This window comes from Macaca mulatta, chromosome 18 (genome assembly GCF_049350105.2).
Source record: "Macaca mulatta isolate MMU2019108-1 chromosome 18, T2T-MMU8v2.0, whole genome shotgun sequence".
NCBI classification, from domain to species: Eukaryota; Metazoa; Chordata; class Mammalia; order Primates; family Cercopithecidae; genus Macaca; species Macaca mulatta.
In genome coordinates, this window is record NC_133423.1 from 69,501,219 (window position 1) to 69,520,086 (window position 18,868).

An 18,868-nucleotide genomic window follows, 5' to 3' on the forward strand; every position below is an offset into this window, starting at 1 on the left:
GCAAGTGGTCTGTTATCTTCAGAGGTAGGTAATCCTTTTAAACATGTATTCTGGGGCATTCTGCTGACTACAGCCTCTAGAAATAGATTACCTATGATGAAGATGAATCCTATAATGCCTGACCTTTTCCACTAGTCTGCTTGGCTTTGCTTAATCCAGCTTAACCTTGAGGAGAGAGATTGATATTCCTCACAGGGTAGTGGGCTTGAGAGCTAGAAGGAAGTATTTCTAGAAGGAGAGAAACAAGGTGTAGGTTGACCAAACATTTGCCTGGGTGTGTTATCTTCCTTGTTCTCAAATGATTCTCATACCATTCCAGTCTAAAATTGGAAAAACTCCTACTTCTACATACTAGGGACAACTTAGAGAGGTTTTGCTCTGAATATTCAACGGTTCAACACAGAGTATTTATATCAACTATGTTTTAAGAACTGTGCTAGGTACAGGGTTCACAGTGTGAGTAAAATTAGTAAAGATGAGAGCAACTTCAAAGTTCCCGATTAAGCATGTCGAGTAAACTTTTGGAAAGAAGAAATGAGCAGCAAAACATTACATTTTGACAGAAATTAGTTTGTATTAAGAGAGATCATGTGAGATTTGTGCTTACTCTCTCATAATACTTGCACATTTAGAAGCATCGTTTCCTGTCTACTGCCATAGTGTTTCTGAAACTTTTGTGCTTAAGAGTCATCTGAAGTGTTGATTAAGAGCACAGATTCCTGGGTCTAACCGCCACAGATTCTGCTTCAGCATTCAATAGGAATGTTGCCCAAGCACTTCTAGTGATTCTGATGCAACTGTTGCAGGGACCATAGCACATATTCCATGCTCAGTTTCTTTTCTATTTTTATACGTCTTAATTAAAAAGAATACATATGAACCAAAAGTTGCCATTTTTATTTTTGTATTTCTAGTGTCTAGAACACTGATGGACACTTAGAAGGTACTTAATAAATGCTTATCAGAGTCAAGCACTTGCTAGATCTCAGAGGAATCACAACTAGTAATGACTATACGAATCAAACTCCATTAAATACTATAATTATAATAATTGAGATGGGAGCTCAGAAATGGGAGTGAGTATGACTATAAGTATGTGGAAGACTTCACATGGGAGATGGGTTTAGAGACTTTTCTTTTTAAACCATGGCCAAAGATTTCTAACTGCAGGATAACAAAAGGCTAAAGGAACAATAAAAATAGTGCCTTTGATTTGATAACAGTAACAAAAGTGTTAAGTATATGAGGACACCATGAACTCAAAACTTGGTCATAAGGTTATTTTCTACAGCAGGGTCAGCGGATTTTTCCTTAAAGGATCAGAGACTAATAGAGTTTGTCAGCTAGACTGTCTGTGTCTCAACTATTCAGTTGTAACAGTGTAGCACAAAAACAGGCATAGACAATAGTCATTTAAATGGGTATGATATTGTGAAATATGTGTTTGGTCTTTGACCTTTTTTCCTAGTGGACAACTCCTAAAATCCTTACTCTCCAAAGTGATGTCTTTGGATGCTAATGAGTTGTCTGATAGCTGGCAACCCTTAGGTAGCTTCAGGATGGGGGCTGGTCACCAGAAAGACCAAGGCAGGATTAGGGGCTTAGGATTTTCAGCCCTTTACCACAACCTGCGGGTTAAATTGATCACTAATGGCCAATGGTTTCATCATGCCTATGTAATGAAGTCCCAAGAAAACCCAAAGGACATGATAGCTTTCCGATAGCTGAACATATGGAGCTTCCTGGAGGGTGGTGCATTGGAGAGGGCATGGAAGCGCAACACCCCTTCTCATGTGCCTACCCCATAACTCTCTTCATCTGTACCTGTGGCAATATCCTTTACTGTAAACTGGTAAACGTAAATGGTTCCCCTCAGTTCTGTGAGTTGCTCTAGCAAATTAATCAAACCCAAGGAAAAGGGTCTTGGGATCCCCAATTTATAACCAATCAGTTAAAAGCACAGGTAAAAATAACCCAGCACTTGCAATTGGCATCAGAAGTAAGGGGCAGTCTTTTGGTACTGAACCCTCAACTTGTGGAATTTGATTTCTAGGTAGATAGTGTCAGAACTAAATTGGAGGATACCTGCCTGGTATTTGCTGCAGAATTCATTGCTTGCTTGTTGGTAGGGGAAAATCTCCACATATTTGGTCGCAGAAGTCTTCTGTGTTAATTGTTTGTTGTTGAGTGAGAGAATAGAAAAAGTACTTTGAGTTTGAGTGTGCTTTTTTCCACATGATTCGTATGGATGTGTTCTGATAAAACTTTACAAAACAAGTGGCAGGCCAGATTTGGCTAGTGAGCCATAGTTTGCTGACCCCTGATCTAGAGTAAAACCTGTGAATTGTTAATTGAAAAATTAAGAAGATTGCATAATTGGCTAGGCCAATTGGCTTTCGAATTATAAAGACGTGGGTTCCATCCCAGTTCTGTTCCACCCTAGCTTTGTCACCTGAATCAAACATCAGTTTTATTTATAAAATGGGATGCAAAATAATAGTACCTATCTCTTAGAGTTATTACAAGATCCAAATAATAATTTATGTAAAGGTTTATCTGAAAATCTAATACACAGTAAGGGCTTGATAAAATGTCAGCTGAAAATAAAACTAGTTAAACATAGCAGTTGAACTTGTTTATTTCTGTTGTTCTTGAAATCCCAATAAAATGACTCTAGAGAACCAAAACTGCATGAACCCTTAATGATCAAAAAGATTGAGAGAGGTAGCAGATAAGAGACATCCATGTATTTTTGCAAGGAGGAATGAGAATGAGTGGTGACTTAGCAGAATAGAGAGGAAGTCTAACTACTTGCCATAATAAAAGCAAGTCTGTCTCTACTGCAGAATGCTGGAAAAATTCAGAATTTGGAGGTACAAGGTACCCTTAAATAGTATTGGGGAGTAGAGTGGGCTTGGAATGGAAGGATTGGTTAAAATCTGCTTAAGGAACAGTTTGCTCCATAGGTCCCATCTTAACCTGGAAGCCTGGATTCTTCGACCTTGACAGAGATAAGTAGGACTTGGTTGATTAATGGTAGAAGAGATTATCTCAGGTTTGTTCTAGATTTGGGAATACTAAGCAGAGCTGAGAGTGGATGCTAAAGCACCATACTGAAATCAAATGATTATATTATTTTCCTATTGGTTCTATAACAAATTACCCCCAAATGTAGTGGTTTAAAAAAACACAAATTTATCATCCTATAATTCCAGGGGTGAGAAGTCCAAAATGGGTCTCGGTGGGTTAAAATTAACGTGTCAGCAGAGTTGTCTTTCTTCATGGAGGCTCTAGAAAGAAATTTTGCTTTTTTGCCTTTTCCAGCTCCTTTCAGCTACCTGCATTACTTGGCTCATGGCTCCCTTACTTCTTCAAAGCCAGCAATGGCTTTTTCACATCATATCATTTTGTCCCTGACTCTCCTGTCTTCTTCCACATTTAAATCCAACTGAATAATCCAAGATAATCTCCCTTTGTTAAGGTCAGTTTTTTAGCAAGCTTTATTCTACCTGCTATCTGAATTCTCTTTTGCCATGGAACTTAACATGCTTATAGGTTCCTGGGATTAGGATGTGTGGACGTCTGTGAGAGGCCATTATTCTGCCTACTAGATAGATTAAGTCAGAGTCTGTGTATTGGTTGGTGAGATACCCATGTCTGTTCATTTGCTTGGCTTCCAAATGCTAGTAACTAGGTTCATATTCTTCACTCACAAAGTAGGAAATTGGAGAATTTCTCAGAGAAACTCTCAAGACCCTGATCACCCTAATGCATTGGTTATAAACTAGGACTGATTTCCCCCCACAGGGGACATTTGACAATATTTGGAGAGATACTTGATTGTAATAACTAAAGATATACACAAAGGTGTGCTACTGGCATTTCATGGATAGAGGCCAAGGATGCTGCTAACCATCTTGCAGTGCACAGGGAAGCTCATCTTCCTGTTCCCCAAAATAATTATTCAGTTCAAAATGTCAATAGGGCCAAAATTGAGAAATCCTACCCTAATGTTAAGTCTATCAGTTAACATCACCCTAACATAAATCAATGACTGATGAGAGAGCATGTAACATGAAAAAGAGGGGAGAAGAAACCAACAGGTAAAATGAACTTATAAAAAACAGTCAATGCAGAGAATAGAATAGTATTTTAAATTGACTATATTAATATGTTCAAAGAAATAAGACAAGTTACTGATTATGTAAAACAAGAACAGAAAGGCTATCCAAAAGTAGAACTTTTGAGAACAAAAAAGAGATATTGGAAAGTAAAAATATGATAGTAGAAAGGAAGTCAGTAACCCAGGTAGAGTTTAGTGATTTCACAAAGATTGCCAGATTGGTTAAAAATGTAAGACCCAACTGTATGCTTTCTGCAATAAACATATTTTAGACATAAAAAAACAAATAGGTTAAAGGTAAAAGGACCAAAAAAGACATACCATGCCAACACTAATCAAAAGATACTTACATTACTATCAGACAAAATAGGTTTTAGATCACAGTATATTACTAAGGATAAAAAGGGTCATTTCAAAATGATAAAAGGGTGAATTCATCAAGGGTACCTAATGTAATTGTATGCATTCATGTGTCTAATGATATAAATGGAAAACACATGAATCAAAATCTGATAGAACTGAAAGGAGTATAGGAAAAATTTATAATTAGATGCCATAATTATGTCTGGAGATTCCAATACTCCTCTTTCAATAATTGATAGGGTAAGTAGACAGAAAATCAGTAAAAGTGTAGAAGGCTTAACACTATCAACCTACTAGATGTACTTGACATTTGTAGATCACTGTAAAACAACAAAACACATGTTCTTTTCAAGTGCACATGGAACATTGACCCAGTTAGGCTATATTCTTTTTTTTTTCATTATTTTTATTTTATTTTATTTTATTTATTTTATTATTATTATACTTTAAGTTCTAGGGTACATGTGCATAACGTGCAGGTTTGTTACATATGTATACTTGTGCCATGTTGGTGTGCTGCACCCATCAACTCGTCAGCCCCATCAACTTGTCATTTACATCAGGTATAACTCCCAATGCAATCCTTCCCCCCTCCCCCAGTTAGGCTATCTTCTAGGTCATAAAACAAGTCTCAAATTTAAACAGACTCAATTAATACAAAGTATGTTTTCTGATGACAATGGCATTAAGTTAGAAATCAATAACAGAATGATGTGTGGGGAATTCCCCAAATATTTGTAAACTAAACAACACACTCCTAAATAACTCATAGGTCAGTGATGAAATCAAATAGGAAAGTATTTTGAGCTAGATGGTAATGAAAATTCAACATATTAAAATTGTGGGATGTTGCTACAGCAGTACTTACAAGGAAATTTATAACACTAAATGTGTTTTAAATAAAATATAGACATTAAATGTCTATGTTGGAAAGAGAAAGATCTCAAATCAGTGACCTCAACTTCCACCTTAAGAAACCAGAAAAAAAAGAGAAAGAAAATAATAAAAAGTAGAGTAGAAATCAATGAACTGGAAGACAGAGACAGAAAAAATCAGTACAACCAAAAGCTGCTTCTTTGACGGAATCAATACAACTGATAAACTTCTAGCCACACTGATCAGAGGGGAAAAGAAACAGGATAGGATTAGGGGTAGAGGGAGAAAACACAAATTTTCAATATTAGGAATGAAAGAAGTGATATCAATACAGATGCAACAGATTAAAAGTGTAAGAAGGGAATATTATGAATTTTATGCCAGTATAGTTGACTTAGATGAAATAGACACAATTACTTGAGAGACACACAAACTATCAAAGCTAATCCAAGAAGAAATAGCCTTTTATTTATTAAATAAATTTAATTTGTAGTTAAAGACCTAACCATAAAGAATTCCAAGCCAAGAGTTTCACTGGTAAATAGTTCCACTGGAATTCTTACAAACATTCCAGGAAGAAAAAACACCAATTTTATGCAAACTTTTCCAGAAAATCAAAGAGGAGGAAATAACTACCAATTCATTTTATGAGGCCAGCATTACTCTGATACAAAAATTAAACAAAGACATTGCAAGAAAAGAATTTTATAGATTAATATTTCTTATGAAATAGTTATACAATTCTAAAAATTTTAGCAAATTGAAGCCAATGATTATTTCAATAGGTGCAAAAAATTTTTGGACAATATTTAACAGACTTTCCTGATAAAAGGTATTTGTAAACTAGGAATGGAAGAGAATTCACTCATTATGACAAGTGGCATCTATGAAAAACCTACTGCTGACGTCATGGTTAATGGGGATAGTGAAAGACTGACACAAATAAGGCAAGAAAAAATAAAAGGCCATGTAGACTGGAAAGGAAGAAGTAAAACTGTCTTTTTCAGGTACATGAGTATCTGTGTAGAAAATTCTGTAGCATCTACAAAAAGTATTCTAAAACTAATAATTGAATTTAGCAAGCTTGTAGTAAACAAGATCAATATATAAAAACAATAATAAATAATAGCAATGAATAACCTAAAATTAAAATCTGAAAAACAATACTATTTACAATAGTATATTGAGTACTACCAAAAATTTTGAAATATTTTGGTATAAATTTTTCAAAATATGTGTGAGAACTGTAACTAAAAACTATAAAATATTGCTGATGGACATTAAAGAATACTCAAATAGAGAGAGATACAGGGTTCATGGATTGGAGGACTCTTTATTCTTAAGATGTAATTTCTTGGCTGGGCATGGTAGCTCATGCTTATAATTCCAGCACTTTGGGAGGCTGAGGTGGGGGGATCGCTTGAGCCCAGGGGGTCAAGGCTGCAGTGAGCTGTGTTCATGCCACCGCACTCCAGCCTGGGCAACAGAGGGAGACCCTGTAAAGAAAAAAAAAAAAAAGATGTAATTTCTTCCTAAATTGATCTATAAATTTTATGCAATCCTAGTAAACATCCTAGCATTTTTGTATAAATTGACAGGTTGATTCTAAAATTTATGTTGAAATGCCAAGTCAGAACAACTTTGAATAAATTAGAGAATTTATACCTAGTGGTGTGCTGATGTTTAACAACTAGCTCTCTGGAAATACTTTTGTGGTGTGAGTACACCATGGCTGATTTCAAGCTACTAATGTGACATCACTGAACACAAGGTATGGAAGAGATGTACAAGATCAGCTCTTGTGAATGGGTACAAGCCAGTTTCAGCACACCACTTATTACACTACATGATTTTAAGATTTATCATAAAGCCACAGTAATCAAAATGGTATGGTATTGGCATAGACAATAAAAATTCAGTAAGAATGTATAGAGAGTTCAGAAATAGATCCATACATATATGACCAATTCATTTTTGACAAAGGTAAAAAGACAATTCCGGAGAAAGAGTTTTTTCAACAATAGTGCTGGAAGAATTGGATATTTACATAAAAAAAGAACTATCCATACATTATACAAATGTTAACTTAGATCATGGTTCTAAATATGAAATATAAAACCTCAGAATTTTTAGGATAAAAACTTTGTAACCTTGAGTTATACAAATACTATATATGACACCAAACGAATGATTCAAAAGAGAACAAAATACATAGATTTGACTTTGTCAAAGTTAAGAACTTCTGATCTTCAAAATTCATAATTAAGAAATGAAAGGATAAGCCATAGACTGGGAGAAAATATTTGCAAATGATATATCAGATAAAGGGCTTATATCAAGAATATATAAAGAAGCTGGGAGCAGTTGTCTGTGCCTGTGGTCCCAGCTACTTGGGAGGCTGAAGAGGAGGATTGCTTGAGCCCAGAAGGTCAAGGCTGCAGAGAACTGTGTTGCACCACTGTACTCCAGCCTGGGCAACAGAGCGACATACTGTCTTAAAAAAAAAAAAAAAAAGCATGTTTGTAGTCTGATTTATATAAGCAATTTTTCTAATGAAAAAAAAAAAATCAGCTGGGCATGGTGGCTCAGGCCTGTAATTCCAGCACTTTGGGAGGCTGAGGCCGGCAGATTACCTGAGATCAGGAGTTCAAGACCAGCCTGATCAACATGGTGAAACCCTGCCTCTACTAACAATACAAAATTAGCCAGGCGTGGTGGTGCATGCCTGTAATCCCAGCTACTAGGGAGGCTGAGGCAGGAGAATTGCTTGAACCCCGGAGGTAGAGGTTGCAGTGAGTCAAGATAGCACCTTTTGCACTCCAGCCTGGGCAACAAGAGCAAAACTCCGTCTTAAAAAAAAAAAAATCAAGTTTAGATAAAGCCATTAATGAAATGCAGAATAAATATCTAAAGAACTTTGGAGCTCAAGGTCTGTATTATGGTTCTATTCTGTCACTTTGGGTATCGTTATTGTGATGTTCAGTTTGCTTAAAATGAGGGAGTTGAAATGTTTGGCTTATAAGGTCACATATAGCTGAAAAATTCTGTGTAAAATATGGAGAGTTCTCAAGAAACTTTTATGTGAAAGATAGTGTTCTGCATTCACATTTGTAAGTGTTTTAAATAATATTTATAAGATCAGAATAATTGATGGACCCTTACATATCTCAGTATTGTAATTAAATAATTTTGGGGGTGAGGTAACAAAATCCTTATTCTCAAGGAAAATTGTAAGCAAATGTAACATAACAACTATAACTTTTATGGTTTTAAATAAACGCAATTTTTATAAAATAATTATATTTTGAAGTAGAATTTCTGATCACAATGATATTGTTCCATATTTTTGAAATATCTAAAATATTCTACCAATTATTTTGAGTTTTACTTTTGCTATTTAAAATGACAAAGAAGGCCGGGCACAGTGGCTCACGCCTGTAATCCCAGCACTTTGGGAGGCCGAGGCCGGCGAATCACAAGGTCAGGAGATCGAGACCATCCTGGCTAACTCCATGAAACCCCGTCTCTACTAAAAATACAAAAAATTAGCCGGGTGTGGTGGCGGGCGCCTGTAGTCCCAGCTACTTGGGAGGCTGAGGCAGGAGAATGGTGTGAACCCGGGAGGCGGAGCTTGCAGTGAGCTGAGATCCCGCCACTGCACTCCAGCCTGGGCGACAGAGCGAGACTCCGTCTCAAAAAAAAAAAAAAAAAAGACGAAGAAGAGCCCAGTTGGCTATCTTTTTGTATATAATTACATCATTTTTGAGATTTGAGAGGATTTATTTTTGTTAATACTAGTTTACAATACCTCCAAGAGTAAAGATCTATTTGAGATAATTCTGATAAGCATTAATTATTAGTTTAAGAAATTACATGATACAATATATCAGCCTCGCAAAGTCATACTTGTATTCCATGAATATATACAAATAAAAATAAATTAAAATTTAAAAATAGATTAATAAAACAAAATTTAAAAAAGAAATTGCATAATAGTGGTCAAAAAATATCTGAAACCAAGGTAGAAGTCATTATCTCCATTAAGAAAAGGATCATCTACACACGATTAAAGTAAGTTAATATTAGCTTGTAATCCCTTCTCTTTCGAAAGCTGAGTCTGGAGAATCGTTTGAGGCCAGGAGTTTGCGAGCAGAGTGGACAACATAGAGAGATGTTTCTCTACTAAAAATAAACAACACATTTTTTTAAAAAAGCAAATTAACGTTAAATTAGAGAAATTATTTAGGCCCTGTTAACATGACCTTGGAGATATGACAGTCATGCAAATATAGGTGGTTGTCCCCAGGTACAGTATATACCCTTAATACCATCTAAATGGGACATGAATCAGAACATAATAAAAATAATTATACATAAAAATTGAAATACTATAAAGCTATAGCGAAATCATGGCTCTAGGTTAACTACCAACCTCTTCAACAGCAACAGCATATTTTAAAACCCTTTGTCCTGGTTCTAATCAGAGTTCTTGACTTTTTGGCCTTCTGTGGTGTCACTGGCCAGTCTTCTTCTGTGTCTCAAGTTGGTTCATTCTGAATGGGTCACTTTCATTTTTTTTTTGAGACAGAGTCTCACTCTGTTGCCCAGGTTGGAGGGCAGTGGCATGATCTCGGCTCACTGCAACCTCTGCCCTCCAAATTCAAGCAATTCTCCTGCCTCAGCCTCCCGAGTAGCTGGGATTACAGGTGCCTGCCACCATGCCTGGCTAACTTTTTGTGTTTTTAGTAGAGACGGGGTTTCACAATCTTGGCCAGGCTGGTCTTGAACTCCTGACCTCATGATCCACCTGCCTTGGCCTCCCAAAGTGCCAGGATTACAGGCGTGAGCCACCACACCTGGCCCTGAATGGGTCACTTTCTTTAAGCTGATATATAAAATCTGGAAAGTTCTCAGTCTGTCTTAGAAGTTGATAAATTACAGATTTTTAGGGAGGCATCTTCATAATAACTAGCATTTTCAGAAGTTTGTCACTTTGAAGTACATTTTTTTTGAGACAGAGTCTCACTCTGTCACCCAGACTGGAGCGCAGTGGTGCAATCTTGGCTCACTGCAACCTCCACCTCCCAGGTTCAAGTGATTCTCGTGCCTTGGCCACCTGAGCAGCTGGGACTACAGGCATGTACCACCACACCCGGCTAACTTTTACATTTTTAGTAGAGAGGGGTTTCATCATATTGTCCAGGCTGGTCTTGAACTCCTCCAGTAATCCGTCTGCCTCAGCCTCCCAAAGTGCTGGGATTACAAGTGTGAGCCACCGTGCCTGGCTGAAGTACTTTTTATATAGTGATGTGGTTTGGCTGTGTCCCCACCCAAATGATTGAATTATGGGTACGAGTCTTTCATGCACTGTTCTTGTGATAGTGAATGAGTCTTATGAGATCCGATGGTTTTAAAAAATGAGAGTTTCCCTGAACAAGCTCTCTCTTTACCTGTGGTCATCCATGTAAGATGTGACTTGCTCCTCCTTGCATTTCACTTTCTGCCGTGATTGTGAGGCCTCCCCAGCCTCATGGAACTGTAAGTCCAATAAACCTCCTTGTTTTGTAAATTGCTCAGTCTTGGGTATGTCTTTATCAGCAGCATGAAAACGGACTAATACATATAGTAACTCATTTAATTCTCACAAAGCATTGAGGTAAGTATTATTTAGAGATGAGGAAATAGTTACAGAGAGATTGGCAGCCTAGTTCTAGAAATCATGGGTTTTAACCATTACATTATACTGCTTTAGAGATGAACTAGATTTTGTCCTTACATTGATATTGTATTATTTTAGCTACTTTTGTAACAAGTATAAACTTGTTATTGTCGAAGTAATTACCTTTAAGTTCCCCTTCAATAATGTACCTTCTCTGCCACTCAGTGGGAAGAAAGGGTCTTATAGTCAACTCCCCTTAAAAAAAGTCTCCCCCAACTGCTCAGAAGTCATTTATTCTGTATTAGTATTTTCCAAATGTATTTGACCTCAAAACACTCTTTTTTATAGCATAGTTATTAACCCCTACCTAATATTGACAGTATGTGAAGTATTCTATGTGACACTAGTTTGGAAAAATGAGACAGTTCTTTTATTCACTGTATTGTTGTGGTATAAATGTCCCCCCTGGAATAGCAGCCCAGATTAAAACTTCTAATAACTGTCTGGTTTTGCTGTTTATTTATGATGTCCTTTCATATGTATATTATATAAATCCTAGTTAAAATTATTTTAATCAGAAATGAAACTAACATGAGCTAGTTTAACCAATATCAAAAAAGGGGGATTTATTTTGAGGCTATAAAGTTATCCCAAGAAGAATATAGGGATGTGGGTATTTCTAAAGCAGGGAGTCAGTCTGGCTAAATGAGGAATTAGAACCAGAAAATAGCTTCATAACTCTCATTCTCTCTCTCTAGGGTCACTTGGTCTTTCATTTCTGCATCTATCTGCGAGTCTACTTCATTTTTCTTTGCAGTTCCAAGTGTCAGCTAAAATATCCCAGTGCTTTGAGATTTAGATAATATTGTCATGAACCATATTTCATACCTGGTGGGGCTCATGTGACTTCTGTGAGATTTCTACAAATTTCTGAATGAGAGAGCAGTGAGATAAGGGAGTGGAGGAATGCCAGGTTGATGTTCTCATGGTCACCTCTGGCTGTGGGTTTCTGTTTCCATATGTAATAGATTTTGTTGAAGGTTTGGGGGTTTATATCATAGGAATATAATCAGGATTGCTCATTGGGGATACTTTCAGACACTCCTGAGAAAATTCTTTTGGCCCTTCATCCAAAAAGTCCCTACACTTCAAACTTTCTTACTGACTTCTTTCTCCTTCTTTCCTGGAGACAGAAAAAACAGTTTTTTTCTGGTGCCATCCAGAGTAGTTTACCATCTGCTTTGTTTCTGTGGCTTCTGATACCTATTCCTTCAGGGTCTTACATTCTATCCCAAGCATCTCAAACAAGGATGTGTCCCTTTATGGTTGTGTTAGTGGCTGGGGCTAACTAGCAAATTTATTTTCTCACAGTCCTAGAGGTTAAAAGTCTGAGATTAGGTTATCAGCAGGGTTGTCTTTTTCTGAGGGAAGGAAGGATCTGTTCCAGGCTTCTTCTCGCTTTGTAGATGGAAATAATCTCCCTGCCCCTTCACATTGTCTTCCCCCTGTATGTGTCTGTGTCCACATTTCCACATCTTAGTAAGGACACTGGTCACGTTGGATTAGGGCCCATCCTAATGACTTCACTTTAATTTAATTACCTCTTTAAAGAACATAGGTTCTTTTGTGTTTCATAAAGTAATGATTGTGTTTTCACGTTATTGTGTGAGGTGTGCCTCCCTCAGACCTTGATACCAGTTTGCACATTACCTGACATGAAAAAGTTTAAAAAATGACCCTATCTCTAAATTCAGTTACATTCTGAGGTACTAAGGGCTAGGACTTCAACTTAAGAATTTTGGGGGCAGGGACGTAATTCAGCCTATGGCACTGGTAGTTTTTGTTAAGATAGTACATATGTTCCCATGTTACTTTTGCTTCAGTGTTTATGTTGGGGGGGACGTTTTCCCTGAAGCAAATTAGTTTAAGCAAGCAGCCTTAGCTGATTAGAATTGGGTCTCAATTCCACATCTCCAGGAGGAAGAATCAGATTAACAGTGGTTAGATTATGTATCCACTTCAGAACTTCCACTTTTGGCCGGAGATCAGGTTTTCTCATACCGTAAGGCTGATGGGGCCCATCCTTGTTGACTAGAAACAGTTTTCAGTAAAATGAGACAATTAGGAGCTGGTTAGTCCACTTAAGCATTTTCATCTACCATTTTAAAAAAAGTAGGCAGTTGCAGTCATGTTCTCTGAGTTCCTGTCTCGCCGCCGGTGCTGCCTGGATGGCCTGCCAAAACTGCAACACAGCTGCCACCAGCATTGCTGCCCATAAAGGAGCGGAGCGCAGCAGTGGGTATGGCAGGATACAGCAGGAACTGAAGACCCTTGTGATCTCTGGCAACAAAGGGATTTATGCCTTACCTGTATCAGACAACCTTTTGAAATCACTAGGACTGTCCCTCAAGCAGCTGGCACAGAAGACCTGAGATATAATGTTTCCCTGGAGTTCCCCAGTGGCTACCCATATAGTATGCTGTTGGTTAAGTTCCTCACGCCCTGCCACTATCTCAACGTTGACGCCCAGTGTAACACCTGTCTGCACATCCTGAAGGACAAGTGGTCTGCCCTGTATGATGTCAAGAACACCCTGCACTCCATCCACAGCATACTAGTAGAACTCAACATCGATAGCCTTTTGAACACACATGCTGCTGAGTTCTAGAAAAACTCCACAGCTTTTAAGAAGTAACCTGCAAGAAATCTACTCAAAGCAGGTCTCCAGCCAGGAGCCCTGACTCAGGCTGCCCAACCTCTCCTTGTGTTGTCTCTTCATTTTTCCCTTAGATGGGAAATTTACTTGATTTCTGTATAGGACTCTGTATCTTGAGCTATGGTGTTTGTTATTTTTTATTTTATTTTTGAGACAAGGTCTTGCTCTAACAGGGGTGCAATGGCATGATCACGGCTCACTGTAAGCTCGACCTCCTGGGCTTTTCCATTTTGCCACCTCAGCCTCCCAAGCAACTGGAACCACAGGTGTAAGTCACAGTGTCAGGCTAATTTTTATTTTTATTTTTTTAGATACGGGGTCTCCCTGTGTTATCCAGGCTGTCCTGGAACTCCAGAGATCAAAAGATCCTCCTACCTCGTCCTCCCAAAGTGCTGGGATTATAGGCATGAGCCATGACATTTGGCCCATTTCTGTTTTTAAAATTAAGTATCTGATTGAGCTCTTGTGATGTATATTAAATAAATACATTTTGCTTATTTTCTGTTAAAAAAACCTGTAAATTAAAATTTATTTAGAATTGAAAAGAAAAGAGCACTACAGTATATTTTCTAATTTTAGTGGCTAAAGCCAACTTCAATAGTAGAATATACTTTTAAGAATGTACACTTAGAAAAGAATGTATTACTTAGAAAACGCTATGAGTGATCAAAACTTAAAAGAAAAATAACCTGAAATGGTTATTTTATATCTGTATTTAATGATGAAGTAATTGGTATACTTAAACTTCTAATATGAAGCCATAGAACTACAAAGCAAGATGAACTTATGGTTAAATATGCAACTTGCTTTGTCTGAAATTAGCCAAGTACTATACAGTTGCTAATGAATTCTCCAACTTGAGAAGACATGCGGTGAAAATTGCATCACTTTTTGGTTCTGTGTGCTGCTGTAAGCAGTGATTTTTTTTTTTTTTTTTTGCCTACCTATAGTTTTTTTTCTTTAAGTTACTACCTTGTGCCAAATTAAGAGGTATGAATTTGCAAATAGCTTCATTTTATGTGCCAGCAATAATTAGGCTCACAAGGAAAAGTAACCTCAGCTACATTTACAAAAGTTAGTATTTTATATTTCACTCACTGGATATGTGTGTCACTACAACTTATTTTTTCTGTGACATATTTTAGAGATTTCCTATGTCTGAGAGTGTTGTGATTGGTGTCTTTAATGCCAGAGAAGTCATAATTAGCTGGAAACATGGCTGGAGGTCACATTTTCTAAGTAGGAACATGCTGTTACTTCTGGCCTGGGAAGCAGTGGCAAACTTGTATGTATCTCCCTACCCCACTTTCCCCGCTCAGCATTAGAGTAGTCTTGTTAAGAGTTTGAATTTCAAAGTGAGAAAGACCTGAGTTAAAATCCCAGTTCAACCATGTACTAATTGTAAGATCTTAGGTAAGTTACTGGGCTTCTGAGTGTAATTTCTTCATCTGTAAAAAGGAATGATAAGATTGTTATGAGGCTGAGGCAGGAGAATTGCGTGAACCCGGGAGGCGGAGCCTGCAGTGAGCTGAGATCTGGCCACTGCACTCCAGCCTGGGCGGCAGAGCGAGACTCCGTCTCAAAAAAAAAAAAAAAAAAAAAAAAAAAAGATTGTTATGAGGATTAAACAGGGTAATATTTGCAATATGCTTAGCAAGAGCTTGACACATAGTGTTTTAAAAGTAGTAACAATAACTAAATAATATTAATCATAGGTTTGAAGGCCAGGTCTGGGGAAACAAAGTTGCATAGGCCATGGTCCCTATTTTCAAGAAACTCATAGACCAACGGAGTCTGTGACTCAAAAAGCATCACTGTAAAGGGTAGGAGGATTATGGAGACGTTGAATAAAGAGCACAAAATTTCAGTTAGACAAGAGGAATATGTTCAAAAGATCTACTTTATCTCATGGTGATTGTCTTTAATAACAATAGATTGTATACTTGAAAATTGCTGAGAGTAGATTTTAAGTGTTCTCATGACCAAAAAATGGTATGTGAAGTAAATGGCTTGATTTAACCATTACACAATATGTACATATATCAAAACACCATGTTATACACCAGAAATACATACAATGTTTATCAATTTAAAAAAGCATCACTGTAAATGTATCATTGTATTGGAAATGTTCTTGGTACTGGATAGTTGGTTCTTGGTATTTCCATTAAGTGCTGTGTTACTGTTTTTTAAAATTACCTATAAATATTTTTTTTTCTTAACTTTGGATTTTAAGAACTTTACACCTAGAACAATGTATTGTAAGTGACTCATTAGAACTGTAGGTATTGGCATTCTCTGTCCTGCTCTTACTTCTTTTTCAGCCCCACAGCTGTTGGGCTCTTTCTTAGGTACCAAGAAGACAGCCAAGTGGGCATGATATCCAAATGAGGGGCCATATTTACCCTAAAAGATGAGTTTTGGTCAAGATGGGAGGTTGAGAGGAAGGACTAGAATATGAGATGCAAACTCAGGAAATCTATCCAGAATTCAGGCAAAGAAAAACAGGATCAAGTCATTCAGTTGGTACGCAAGGCCAGGATTCCTCCAGGAACCTGTACCTTGGAAAAGAGGGACCAGAGAAACCTCAGGAACTCAAGAGAACTGGGTAGGAGCTCAAGCCAGGAGCCTGACATTTGCAAGAGCAGTGTCTAACCAGTGGGTAGGGTAGAGTGAGAGAGGTGGAGAGAACAGCACTTTCAGTGTTCTAAGTGGGCTCTAAACCTTTTTTGACTGTTGATATTTATTTACTTATTCATATATTATACACATGTACATAATTATTAACATCTTAGTTCAATGAATAATAAAGTTCATTGTTACTGATAACTGCAATTTTTTCAAATAGTTTAAAAAATAATTTTAAATTACTTTGGTTAGCTTCTTTCCAGACTTGATTATATTGTTACTGTTTTTAAATAAAGATGGGGCTGATGGAGATTGTGCTATTTTCTTGTTTGGTATTGTGTGTGCATTGTTCCATTACCTTCAGTTTGCCTTTTCTTTGCCTTTTAAAGCCATTGTGTGAGAGTGAATTTAGTAATCCGTAAGTGCACTTAATTGGGCACATATAGGTAGAAATACATTGCCATACACTGAAACTGAGTGAATATTTAAGATATCTTATTTACTCTTTATATTTGAAAACACCTGCTCTTCCCTCTGGTTTCTTCGCGTATCGTGTGGAACATGTATCTTTTCCTAACATTCACAGGATAAACAGTCACAATATAATCCTTCTGTATTTTTCTGAACTGATAATGGAAGAAGTTGGGAGAATTTAAAAATGTACTACTTTGTTTCTTATAAGGAAGAAAAAAGAGACAGATTGATGTATAGAGCTGCAGAGAAGAGGAGAAAAGTGGAGGTTAAAGAGATGTGGGCAATTACTAGAGGGGGCAAGTTTTGGGATAAAGGTATGAATACCGGATCTTTTGAGGAAGTTTTACTATTTGAAATTGAAGTAGCCTATTCTCCATATTTTTTATTCTGGTTATTTATTTTTGAGTAAATACAAATGCTGCATTGTTTTAAACTCTCAATGACAGAGTGCAGCAGTATACACTAAAAACGTCTTTTCTTGCTTCTTCATTATCTAAATCCTGTCATGCTCAAGATCCGTCTTTTCCAAGTAGCCTATACCAGACTCCAGACTGTATTTTCTGGAAATGCCAGCAACAGTATCTCCTATCTTGAATGCTTTTTTATACAATAACCTTGGCACTCTTTCCTTCACTGAAAAGGCTATACAGATGCAGATAAGTGTATAAAAGGATCAATAGCCATTAGCAAAGTGCAAATTAAAAATACAATAAGATATTCTTAAGATAATTATTGTAACAGCTAACATTTAAAAATTATGATACCACCAAATACTGGTGAGAATGCATAGAAATTGGATCTCATACATTGCTGACAGGAATATAAAATAGTACAGCTACTGTGGAAAATGGTTTGGCAGTTTCTTAAAAAACTGAACACATGATATTGATTCTTCCTATCCATGAGCATGGTATGTTCTTCCATTTGTTTGTGTCCTCTTTTATTTCACTGAGCAGTGGTTTGTAGTTCTCCTTGAAGAGGTCCTTTACATCCCTTGTAAGTTGGATTCCTAGGTATTTTATTCTCTTTGAAGCAATTGTGAATGGAAGTTCATTCCTGATTTGGCTCTCTGTTTGTCTGTTACTGGTGTATAAGAATGCTTGTGATTTTTGCACATTAATTTTGTATCCTGAGACTTTGCTGAAGTTGCTTATCAGCTTAAGGAGATTTTGGGCTGAGAGAATGGGGTTTTCTAAATATACAATCATGTCATCTGCAAACAGGGACAATTTGACTTCTTTTTTTCCTAACTGAATACCCTTGATTTCTTTCTCTTGCCTAATTGCCCTAGCCAGAACTTCCAACACTATGTTGAATAGGAGTGGTGAGAGAGGGCATCCCTGTCTTGTGCCAGTTTTCAAAGGGAATTTTTCTAGTTTTTGCCCATTCAGTATGATATTGGCTGTGGGTTTGTCATAAATAGCTCTTATTATTTTGAGATACGTTCCATCAATACCGAATTTATTGAGCGTTTTTAGCATGAAGGGCTGTTGAATTTTGTCAAAAGCCTTTTCTGCATCTATTGAGATAATCATGTGGTTCTTGTCTTTGGTTCTGTTTATATGCTGGATTATGTTTATTGATTTGCGAATGTTGAACCAGCCTTGCATCCCAGGGATGAAGCCCACTTGATCATGGTGGATTAGCTTTTTGATGTGCTGCTGGATTCGGTTTGCCAGTATTTTATTGAGGATTTTTGCATCAATGTTCATCAGGGATATTGGTCTAAAATTCTCTTTTTTTGTAGTGTCTCTGCCAGGCTTTGGTATCAGGATGATGTTGGCCTCATAAAATGAGTCAATATCGTGAAAATGGCCATACTGCCCAAGGTAATTTATAGATTCAATGCCATCCCCATCAAGCTACCAATGAGTTTCTTCACAGAATTGGAAAAAACTGCTTTAAAGTTCATATGGAACCAAAAAAGAGCCCGCATCTCCAAGACAATCCTAAGTCAAAAGAACAAAGCTGGAGGCATCACGCTACCTGACTTCAAACTATACTACAAGGCTACAGTAACCAAAACAGC

At 37.1% G+C, this 18,868-nt stretch overlaps 1 long non-coding RNA gene, 1 other non-coding gene and 1 pseudogene across 2 annotated transcripts in view; all 3 read left to right on the plus strand.

Moving 5' to 3' along the window:
• The window catches only part of LOC106994444 (uncharacterized), a 272,647-nt gene that overhangs the window by 20,700 nt on the left and 233,079 nt on the right, over positions 1–18,868 (plus strand). The window lies entirely within an intron of this gene.
• LOC114673908 (small nucleolar RNA U13) lies at positions 12,640–12,742 on the plus strand. The gene has a single exon (XR_003724756.1). It is a non-coding gene; the product is annotated as a small nucleolar RNA U13 (small nucleolar RNA).
• Positions 13,123–13,874, plus strand: LOC144336429 (ubiquitin-conjugating enzyme E2 C pseudogene; annotated as a pseudogene).